Raw genomic sequence first — 12,710 nt, forward strand, 5'->3', positions numbered from 1 at the left:
CAGACAATACTCATTGTTCCAGACTGGCCTCGAAGGGCCTGGTACTCAGATCTTCAGGAAATGACCACAGAAGATCCATGGCCCCTTCCTCTCAGGGAGGACCTGTTGCAGCAGGGGCCCTGCGTGTTCCAAGACTTACTGCGGTTGCGTTTGACGGCATGGCGGTTGAACGCCAAATACTAGCTGGGAAAGGTATTCCGGAGGTCATACCTACTTTGATAAAGGCTAGGAAGGAGGTGACGGCGAAACATTATCACCGTATCTGGCGGAAGTGTGTTTCTTGGTGTGAAACCAAGAATGCTCCTACGGAAGATTTCCATCTGTGCCGTTTTCTCCACTTCCTACAGACAGGAGTGGATATGGGCCTGAAGTTAAGCTCTATAAAAGTACAGATTTCGGCCCTATCTATATTCTTTCAGAAGGAATTGGCTTCTCTACCAGAAGTCCAGACTTTTGTAAAGGGAGTGCTGCACATCCAGCCTCCTTTTGTGCCCCCAGTGGCACCCTGGGACCTTAACGTGGTGTTACAGTTCCTTAAATCTCACTGGTTTGAGCCCCTTCAAACGGTTGAATTGAAATTTCTCACCTGGAAGGTGGTCATGTTATTGGCCTTGGCATCTGCAAGGCGTGTGTCAGAATTGGCGGCCTTGTCTCACAAGAGCCCCTACTTGATTTTTCATGTGGATAGAGCGGAATTGAGGACTCGTCCTCAATTTCTGCCTAAGGTGGTGTCTTCATTTCATATGAACCAACCTATTGTGGTGCCTGTGGCTATGAGTGACTTGGAGGACTCCAAGACCTTGGATGTAGTCAGGGCCTTAAAAATGTATGTAGCTAGGACAGCTAGAGTGAGGAAAACAGAAGCCCTGTTTGTCCTGTATGCGGCCGACAAGGTTGGCGCACCTGCTTCTAAGCAGACTATTGCTCGCTGGATCTGTAACACGATTTAGCAGGCTCATTCTACGGCCCGACTACCGTTACCAAATTCGGTAAAGGCCCATTCCACTAGGAAGGGGGGCTCTTCTTGGGCGGCTGCCCGAGGCGTCTCGGCATTACAGCTTTGCAGCTACTTGGTCGGGTTCAAACACTTTTACTAAATTCTACAAGTTTGATACCCTGGCTGACGAGGACCTTGCATTTGCTCAGTCGGTGCTGCAGAGTCATCCAGAGTCATCTGGAGCTTTGGTATAAACCCCATGGTCCTTACGGAGTCCCCAGCATCCTCTAGGACGTAAGAGAAAATAAGATTTTAAACTTACTGGTAAATCTTTTTTTCCTAGTCCGTAGAGGATGCTGGGCGCCCGTCCCAGTGCGGACTACCTCTGCAAGACTTGTATAGAGTTGTTGCTTACATAAGGGTTATGTTACAGTTGGAATCGGTCTTTGACTGATACTGTTTTTTGTTCATACTGTTAAATGGTTATGTGTACTCCAGGTTATATGGTATGATTGGTGTGGGCTGGTATGAATCTTGCCCTTAGGTTAACAAAATTCTTTCCTCATATTGTCCATCTCCTCTGGGCACAGTTCTCTAACTGATGTCTGGAGGAGGGGCATAGAGGTAGGAGCCAGCGCACACCCATATTACGACAGGCAAGTGTCCCCATTTTACACATTACGGCAGTTACGTGTCTCCATTTTACCCATAACGGCAGGCAAGAGTACCTATTTTACACATTATGGCAGGCAAGAGTCCCCATTTTACACATTACGCCAGGCAAGTGTCCATATTTTACACATTACACCAGGAAAGATTCCCCATTTTACACATAATGGCAGGCAAGAGTCCCCGTTTTACACATTACGGCATGCAGGTTTCCCCATTTTACACATTACGGCAGGCAAGTGTCCCCATTTTACACATTACAGCAGGCAAATGTCCCAATTTTACACATTACGGCAGGCAAGTGTCCTATTTTACACATTACGGCAGGCAAGTTTCCCCATTTTACACATTAAGGCAGGCAAGTGTCCCCATTTTACACATTACGGCAGGCAAGAGTCCCCATTTTACACATTACGGAAGGAAAGAGTCTCCATGTTACACATTACCGCAGGTAAGTGTCCCCATTTTACACATAATGGCAGGCAAGTTTCCCAATATTACACATTACGGCAGGCAAGTGTCCCCATTTTACACATTACGGTAGGCAAGTGTCCCCATTTTACACATTATGACAGGCAAGAGTCCCAATTCTACACATTATAGCAGGCAAGTGTCCCCATTTAAAACATTACGGCAGGCAAGTGTCCCCATTTTACACATTATGGCAGGTAAGTGTCCCCATTTTTCACATTACGGTAGGCAAGAGTCCCCATTCTACACATTACGGCAGGCAAGTGTCCCCATTTTACACTTTACGGCAGGCAAGAGTCCCCTTTATAAACATTACGTCAGGCAAGAGTCCCCATTTTACACATTACGGCAGGCAAGTGTCCCCATTTTACACATTACTGCAGACAAGTGTCCCCATTTTACACATTACGGCAGGCAAGTGACCCCATTCAACACATTACGGCATGCAGGTGACCCCATTTTACACATTACAACAGGCAAGAGTTGCCATTTTACTAATTACGGAAGACAAGAATCCCCTCTATACAGATAACGGCAGTAATTTTCCCCATTTTACACATAACGGCAGGCAAGTGTCCCCATTTTACACATTATGGCAGGCAAGTGTCCCCATTTTACACATTACGGCAGGCAAGTGTCCCCATTTTACACATTACGGCAGGCAAGAGTCCCCATTTTACACATTACGGAAGGAAAGAGTCTCCATTTTACACATTACCGCAGGTAAGTGTCCCCATTTTACACATAATGGCAAGCAAGTTTCCCAATATTACACATTACCTCAGGCAAGTGTCCCCATTTTACACATTACGATAGGCAAGAGTACCCATTTTACACATTATGACAGGCAAGAGTCCCAATTCTACACATTATGGCAGGCAAGTGTCCCCATTTAAAACATTACGGCAGGCAAGTGTCCCCATTTTACACATTATGGCAGGTAAGTGTCCCCATTTTTCACATTACGGTAGGCAAGAGTCCCCATTTTACACATTACAGCAGGCAAGAGACCCCATTCTACACATTACGGCAGGCAAGTGTCCCCATTTTACACTTTACGGCAGGCAAGAGTCCCCTTTATAAATATTACGGCAGGCAAGAGTCCCCATTTTACACATTACGGCAGGCAAGTGTCCCCATTTTACACATTACTGCAGACAAGTGTCCCCATTTTACACATTACGGCAGGCAAGTGACCGCATTCGACACATTACGGCATGCAAGTGACCCCATTTTACTCATTACAACAGGCAAGAGTCGCCATTTTACTAATTACGGCATGCAAGAATCCCCTCTATACAGATAACGGCAGTAATTTTCCCTATTTTACACATAACGGCAGGCAAGTATCCCCATTTTACACATTACGGCAGGCAAGTGTCCCCATTTTACACATTACGGAAGGAAAGAGTCTCCATTTTACACATTACCGCAGGTAAGTGTCCCCATTTTACACATAATGGCAGGCAAGTTTCCCAATATTACACATTACGGCAGGCAAGTGTCCCCATTTTACACATTACTGCAGGCAAGTGTCCCTATTTTACACATTACGGCAGGCAAGTGACCCCATTCGACACATTACGGCATGCAAGTGACCGGATTTTACACATTACAACAGGCAAGAGTTGCCATTTTACTAATTACGGCAGGCAAGAATCCCCTCTATACAGATAACGGCAGCAATTTTCCCCATTTTACACATAACGGCAGGCAAGTGTCCACATTTTACACATTATGGCAGGCAAGTGTCCCCATTTTTAACATTACGGTAGGCAAGAGTCCCCATTTTACACATTACAGCAGGCAAAAGTACCCATTCTACACATTACGGCAGGCAAGTGTCCCCATTTTACACTTTACGGCAGGCAAGAGTCCCCTTTATAAATATTACGGCAGGCAAGAGTCCCCATTTTACACATTACGGCTGGCAAGTGTCCCCATTTTACACATTACGGTAGGCAAGAGTACCCATTTTACACATTATGACAGGCAAGAGTCCCAATTCTACACATTATGGCAGGCAAGTGTCCCCATTTAAAACATTACGGCAGGCAAGTGTCCCCATTTTACACATTATGGCAGGTAAGTGTCCCCATTTTTCACATTACGGTAGGCAAGAGTCCCCATTTTACACATTACAGCAGGCAAGAGACCCCATTCTACACATTACGGCAGGCAAGTGTCCCCATTTTACACTTTACGGCAGGCAAGAGTCCCCTTTATAAATATTACGGCAGGCAAGAGTCCCCATTTTACACATTACGGCAGGCAAGTGTCCCCATTTTACACATTACTGCAGACAAGTGTCCCCATTTTACACATTACGGCAGGCAAGTGACCGCATTCGACACATTACGGCATGCAAGTGACCCCATTTTACTCATTACAACAGGCAAGAGTCGCCATTTTACTAATTACGGCATGCAAGAATCCCCTCTATACAGATAACGGCAGTAATTTTCCCCATTTTACACATAACGGCAGGCAAGTATCCCCATTTTACACATTACGGCAGGCAAGTGTCCCCATTTTACACATTACGGCAGACAAGAGTCCCCATTTTACACATTACGGAAGGAAAGAGTCTCCATTTTACACATTACCGCAGGTAAGTGTCCCCATTTTACACATAATGGCAGGCAAGTTTCCCAATATTACACATTACGGCAGGCAAGTGTCCCCATTTTACACATTACTGCAGGCAAGTGTCCCTATTTTACACATTACGGCAGGCAAGTGACCCCATTCGACACATTACGGCATGCAAGTGACCGGATTTTACACATTACAACAGGCAAGAGTTGCCATTTTACTAATTACGGCAGGCAAGAATCCCCTCTATACAGATAACGGCAGCAATTTTCCCCATTTTACACATAACGGCAGGCAAGTGTCCACATTTTACACATTATGGCAGGCAAGTGTCCCCATTTTTAACATTACGGTAGGCATGAGTCCCCATTTTACACATTACAGCAGGCAAAAGACCCCATTCTACACATTACGGCAGGCAAGTGTCCCCATTTTACACTTTACGGCAGGCAAGAGTCCCCTTTATAAATATTACGGCAGGCAAGAGTCCCCATTTTACACATTACGGCTGGCAAGTGTCCCCATTTTACACATTACTGCAGGCAAGAGTCCCCATTTTGCACATTACGGCAGGCAAGTGACCGCATTCGACACATTACGGCATGCAAGTGACCCCATTTTACACATTACAACAGGCAAGAGTCGCCATTTTACTAATTATGGCATGCAAGAATCCCCTCTATACAGATAACGGCAGTAATTTTCCCCATTTTACCCATAACGGCAGGCAAGTGTCCCCATTTTACACATTATGGCAGGCAAGTGTCCCCATTTTACACATTACGGCAGGCAAGTGTCCCCATTTTACACATTACAGCAGGCAAGAGTCCCCATTTTACACATTACGGAAGGAAAGAGTCTCCATTTTACACATTATCGCAGGTAAGTGTCCCCATTTTACACATAAAGGCAGGCAAGTTTCCCAATATTACACATTACGGCAGGCAAGTGTCCCCATTTTACACATTACTGCAGGCAAGTGTCCCCATTTTACACATTACGGCAGGCAAGTGACCCCATTCGACACATTACGGCATGCAAGTGACCGGATTTTACACATTACAACAGGCAAGAGTTGCCATTTTACTAATTACGGCAGGCAAGAATCCCCTCTATACAGATAACGGCAGCAATTTTCCCCATTTTACACATAACGGCAGGCAAGTGTCCCCATTTTACACATTATGGCAGGCAAGTGTCCCCATTTTTAACATTACGGTAGGCAAGAGACCCCATTTTACACATTACAGCAGGCAAAAGACCCCATTCTACACATTACGGCAGGCAAGTGTCCCCATTTTACACTTTACGGCAGGCAAGAGTCCCCTTTATAAACATTACGGCAGGCAAGAGTCCCCATTTTACACATTACGGCAGGCAAGTGTCCCCATTTTACACATTACTGCAGGCAAGTGTCCCCATTTTACACATTACGGCAGGCAAGTGACCCCATTCGACACATTACGGCATGCAACTGACCCCATTTTACACATTACAACAGGCAAGAGTCGCCATTTTACTAATTACGGTAGGCAAGAATCCCCTTTATACAGATAACGGCAGCAATTTTCCCGGCAGGCAAGTGTCCCCATTTTACACATTACAGTAGGCAAGAGTACCCATTTTACACATTATGACAGGCAAGAGTCCCAATTCTACACATTATGGCAGGCAAGTGTTTCCATTTAAAACATTACGGCAGGCAAGTGTCCCCATTTTACACATTATGGCAGGCAAGTGTCCCCATTTTTCACATTACGGTAGGCAAGAGTCCCCATTTTACACATTACAGCAGGCAAGAGACCCCATTCTACACATTACGGCAGGCAAGTGTCCCCATTTTACACTTTACGGCAGGCAAGAGTCCCCTTTATAAACATTACGGCAGGCAAGAGTCCCCATTTTACACATTACTGCAGGCAAGTGTCCCCATTTTACACATTACTGCAGGCAAGTGTCCCCATTTTACACATTACGGCAGGCAAGTGACCACATTCGACACATTACGGCATGCTAGTGACCCCATTTTACACATTTCAACAGGCAAGAGTCGCCATTTTAATAATTACGGCAGGCGAGAATCCCGTCTATACAGATAACGGCAGCAATTTTCCCCATTTTACACATAACGGCAGGCAAGTGTCCCCATTTTACACATTACGGTAGGCAAGAGTACCCATTTTACACATTATGACAGGCAAGAGTCCCAATTCTACACATTATGGCAGGCAAGTGTCCCCATTTAAAACATTACGGCAGGCAAGTGTCCCCATTTTACACATTACTGCAGACAAGTGTCCCCATTTTACACATTACGGCAGGCAAATGACCCCATTCAACACATTACGGCATGCAAGTGACCCCATTTTACACATTACAACAGGCAAGAGTTGCCATTTTACTAATTACGGCAGGCAAGAATCCCCTCTATACAGATAACGGCAGTAATTTTCCCCATTTTACACATAACGGCAGGCAAGTGTCCCCATTTTACACATTATGGCAGGCAAGTGTCCCCATTTTACACAATACGGCAGGCAAGTGTCCCCATTTTACACATTACGGCAGGCAAGAGTCCCCATTTTACACATTACGGAAGGAAAGAGTCTCCATTTTACACATTACCGCAGGTAAGTGTCCCCATTTTACACATAATGGCAAGCAAGTTTCCCAATATTACACATTACGGCAGGCAAGTGTCCCCATTTTACACATTACGGTAGGCAAGAGTACCCATTTTACACATTATGACAGGCAAGAGTCCCAATTCTACACATTATGGCAGGCAAGTGTCCCCATTTAAAACATTACGGCAGGCAAGTGTCCCCATTTTACACATTATGGCAGGTAAGTGTCCCCATTTTTCACATTACGGTAGGCAAGAGTCCCCATTTTACACATTACAGCAGGCAAGAGACCCCATTCTACACATTACGGCAGGCAAGTGTCCCCATTTTACACTTTACGGCAAGCAAGAGTCCCCTTTATAAACATTACGGCAGGCAAGAGTCCCCATTTTACACATTATGGCAGGCAAGTGTCCCCATTTTACACATTACTGCAGACAAGTGTCCCCATTTTACACATTACGGCAGGCAAGTGACCGCATTCGACACATTACGGCATGCAAGTGACCCCATTTTACACATTACAACAGGCAAGAGTCGCCATTTTACTAATTACGGCATGCAAGAATCCCCTCTATACAGATAACGGCAGTAATTTTCCCCATTTTACACATAACGGCAGGCAAGTGTCCCCATTTTACACATTACGGTACGCAAGAGTACCCATTTTACCCATTATGACAGGCAAGAGTCCCAATTCTACACATTATGGCAGGCAAGTGTCCCCATTTAAAACATTACGGCAGGCAAGTGTCCCCATTTTACACATTATGGCAGGCAAGTGTCCCCATTTTTCACATTACGGTAGGCAAGAGTCCCCATTTTACACATTACAGCAGGCAAGAGACCCCATTCTACACATTACGGCAGGCAAGTGTCCCCATTTTACACTTTACTGCAGGCAAGAGTCCCCTTTACAAACATTACGGCAGACAAGAGTCCCCTTTATAAACATTACGGCAGACAAGAGTCCCCATTTTACACATTACGGCAGGCAAGTGTCCCCATTTTACACATTACGGCAGGCAAGTGGTGTCCCCATTTTACATATTACGGCAGGCAAGTTTCCCCATTTTACACATTACGGTAGGCAAGTGTCCCCATTTTACACATTACTGCAGACAATTGTCCCCATTTTACACATTACGGCAGACAAGTGACCGCATTCGACACATTACGGCATGCAAGTGACCCCATTTTACACATTACAACAGGCAAGAGTCGCCATTTTACTAATTACGGCATGCAAGAATCCCCTCTATACAGATAACGGCAGTAATTTTCCCCATTTTACACATAACGGCAGGCAAGTGTCCCCATTTTACACATTATGGCAGGCAAGTGTCCCCATTTTACACATTACGGCAGGCAAGTGTCCCCATTTTACACATTACGGCAGGCAAGAGTCCCCATTTTACACATTACGGAAGGAAAGAGTCTCCATTTTACACATTACCGCAGGTAAGTGTCCCCATTTTACACATAATGGCAGGCAAGTTTCCCAATATTACACATTACGGCAGGCAAGTGTCCCCATTTTACACATTACTGCAGGCAAGTGTCCCCAATTTACACATTACGGCAGGCAAGTGACCCCATTCGACACATTACGGCATGCAAGTGACCGGATTTTACACATTACAACAGGCAAGAGTTGCCATTTTACTAATTACGGCAGGCAAGAATCCCCTCTATACAGATAACGGCAGCAATTTTCCCCATTTTACACATAACGGCAGTCAAGTGTCCCCATTTTACACTTTACGACAGGCAAGAGTCCCCTTTATAAACATTACGGCAGGCAAGAGTCCCCATTTTACACATTACGGCAGGCAAGTGTCCCCATTTTACACATTACTGCAGGCAAGTGTCCCCATTTTACACATTACGGCAGGCAAGTGACCCCATTCGACACATTACGGCATGCAACTGACCCCATTTTACACATTACAACAGGCAAGAGTCGCCATTTTACTAATTACGGCAGGCAAGAATCCCCTCTATACAGATAACGGCAGCAATTTTCCCGGCAGGCAAGTGTCCCCATTTTAAACATTACGGTAGGCAAGAGTACCCATTTTACACATTATGACAGGCAAGAGTCCCAATTCTACACATTATGGCAGGCAAGTGTCCCCATTTAAAACATTACGGCAGGCAAGAGTCCCCATTTTACACATTACGGCAGGCAAGTGTCCCCATTTTACACATTACGGCAGGCAAGTGGTGTCCCCATTTTACATATTACGGCAGGCAAGTTTCCCCATTTTACACATTACGGTAGGCAAGAGTCCCCATTTTACACATTACGGCAGACCAGTGTCGCCATGTGACACTTTACAGCAGGCAAGTGACCCCATTTAACACATTACGGCATGCAAGTGACCCCATTTTACACATTACAACAGGCAAGAGTCGCCATTTTACTAATTACGGCAGGCAAGAATCCCCTCTATACAGATAACGGCAGCAATTTTCCCCATTTTACACATAACGGCAGGCAAGTGTCCCCATTTTACACATTATGGCAGGCAAGTGTCCCCATTTTTCACATTACGGTAGGCAAGAGTCCTCATTTTACAAATTACAGCAGGCAAGAGACCCCATTCTACACATTACGGCAGGCAAGTGTCCCCATTTTACACTTTACGGCAGGCAAGAGTCCCCTTTATAAACATTACGGCAGGCAATTGTCCCCATTTTACACATTACAACAGGCAAGAGTCCCCTTTATAAACATTACGGCAGGCAAGAGTCCCCATTTTACACATTACAGCAGGCAAGTGTCCCCATTTTACACATTACTGCAGGCAAGAGTCACCATTTTACACATTACGGCAGGCAAGTGTCCCCACTTTACTCATTACGGCAGGCAAGTGTCCCCATTTTACACATTACGGCAGGCAAGTGTCCCCATTTGACACATAACTGCAGTCAAGAGTCCCCATTTTACACATTACGGGAGGCAAGTGTCCCCATTTTACACATTACGGCAGGCAAGAGTACCCATTTTACAAATTACTGCAGTCAAGAGTCCCCATTTTACACATTACGGCAGGCAAGTGTCCCCATTTTACATATTACGGCAGGAGAGTTTCCCCATTTTACACATTACGGTAGGCAAGAGTCCCAATTTTACACATTACGGCAGACAAGTGTCCCCATGTGACACTTTACAGCAGGCAAGTGACCATATTTAGCACATTACGGCAGGTAAGTGATCCCATTTTACACATCACGGCAGGCAAGAGTCCCCATTTTACACATTACGGCAAGCAAGACTTCCCATTTGACACATAACTGCAGTCAAGAGTCCCCATTTTACACATTACGGCAGGCAAGTGTCCCCATTTTACACATTACGGCAGGTAAGAGTACCCAATTTACACATTACGGCAGGCAAGTGTCCCCATTTTACACATTACGGCAGGCTATTGACCCCATTTTACACTTTACAGCAGGCAAGAGTCACCATTTGACACATTATGGCTGGCAAGTGTCCCCATTTTACACAGTACGGCAGGCAAGTGTCCCCATTTTACACATTACAGCAGGCAAGTGTCCCCATTATACACATTACGGCAGGCAAGTGTCCCCATTTTACACATTACGGCAGGCAAGAGTCCCCATTTTACACTTTACGGAAGGAAAGAGTCTCCATTTTACACATTACCGCAGGTAAGTGTCCCCATTTTACACATAATGGCAGGCAAGTTTCCCAATATTACACATTACGGCAGGCAAGTGTCCCCATTTTACACATTACTGTAGGCAAGAGTACCTATTTTACACATTATGACAGGCAAGAGTCCCAATTCTACACATTATGGCAGGCAAGTGTCCCCATTTAAAACATTACGGCAGGCAAGTGTCCCAATTTTACACATTATGGCAGGTGTGTCCCCATTTTTCACATTACGGTAGGCAAGAATCCCCATTTTACACGTTACAGCAGGCAAGAGACCCCATTCTACACATTACGGCAGGCAAGTGTCCCCATTTTACACTTTACGGCAAGCAAGAGTCCCCTTTATAAACTTTACGGCAGGCAAGAGTCCCCATTTTACACATTACGGCAGGCAAGTGTCCCCATTTTACACATTACTGCAGACAAGTGTCCCCATTTTACACATCACGGCAGGCAAGTGACCCCATTTTTCACATTACGGTAGGCAAGAGTCCCCATTTTACACATTACAGCAGGCAAGAGACCCCATTCTACACATTACGGCAGGCAAGTGTCCCCATTTTACACTTTACGGCAGGCAAGAGTCCCCTTTATAAACATTACGGCAGGCAAGAGTCCCCATTTTACACATTACGGCAGGCAAGTGTCCCCATTTTACACATTACTGCAGGCAAGTGTCCCCATTTTACACATTACGGCAGGCAAGTGACCCCATTCGACACATTACGGCATGCAAGTGACCCCATTTTACACATTTCAACAGGCAAGAGTCGCCATTTTAATAATTACGGCAGGCGAGAATCCCGTCTATACAGATAACGGCAGGAATTTTCCCCATTTTACACATAACGGCAGGCAAGTGTCCCCATTTTACACATTACGGTAGGCAAGAGTACCCATTTTACACATTATGACAGACAAGAGTCCCAATTCTACACATTATGGCAGGCAAGTGTCCTATTTAAAACATTACGGCAGGCAAGTGTCCCCATTTTACACATTATGGCAGGCAAGTGTCCCCATTTTTCACATTACGGTAGGCAAGAGTCCCCATTTTACACATTACAGCAGGCAAGAGACCCCATTCTACACATTACGGCAGGCAAGTGTCCCCATTTTACACTTTACGGCAGGCAAGAGTCCCCTTTATAAACATTACGGCAGACAAGAGTCCCCTTTATAAACATTACGGCAGACAAGAGTCCCCATTTTACACATTACGGCAGGCAAGTGTCCCCATTTTACACATTACGGCAGGCAAGTGGTGTCCCCATTTTACATATTACGGCAGGCAAGTTTCCCCATTTTACACATTACGGTAGGCAAGAGTCCCCATTTTACACATTACGGCAGACCAGTGTCGCCATGTGACACTTTACAGCAGGCAAGTGACCCCATTTAACACATTACGGCATGCAAGTGACCCCATTTTACACATTACAACAGGCAAGAGTCGCCATTTTACTAATTACGGCAGGCAAGAATCCCCTCTATACAGATAACGGCAGCAATTTTCCCCATTTTACACATAACGGCAGGCAAGTGTCCCCATTTTACACATTATGGCAGGTAAGTGTCCCCATTTTTCACATTACGGTAGGCAAGAGTCCTCATTTTACAAATTACAGCAGGCAAGAGACCCCATTCTACACATTACGGCAGGCAAGTGTCCCCATTTTACACTTTACGGCAGGCAAGAGTCCCCTTTATAAACATTACGGCA

This window comes from Pseudophryne corroboree, chromosome 2, assembly GCF_028390025.1.
Source record: "Pseudophryne corroboree isolate aPseCor3 chromosome 2, aPseCor3.hap2, whole genome shotgun sequence".
Classification (NCBI taxonomy): domain Eukaryota; kingdom Metazoa; phylum Chordata; class Amphibia; order Anura; family Myobatrachidae; genus Pseudophryne; species Pseudophryne corroboree.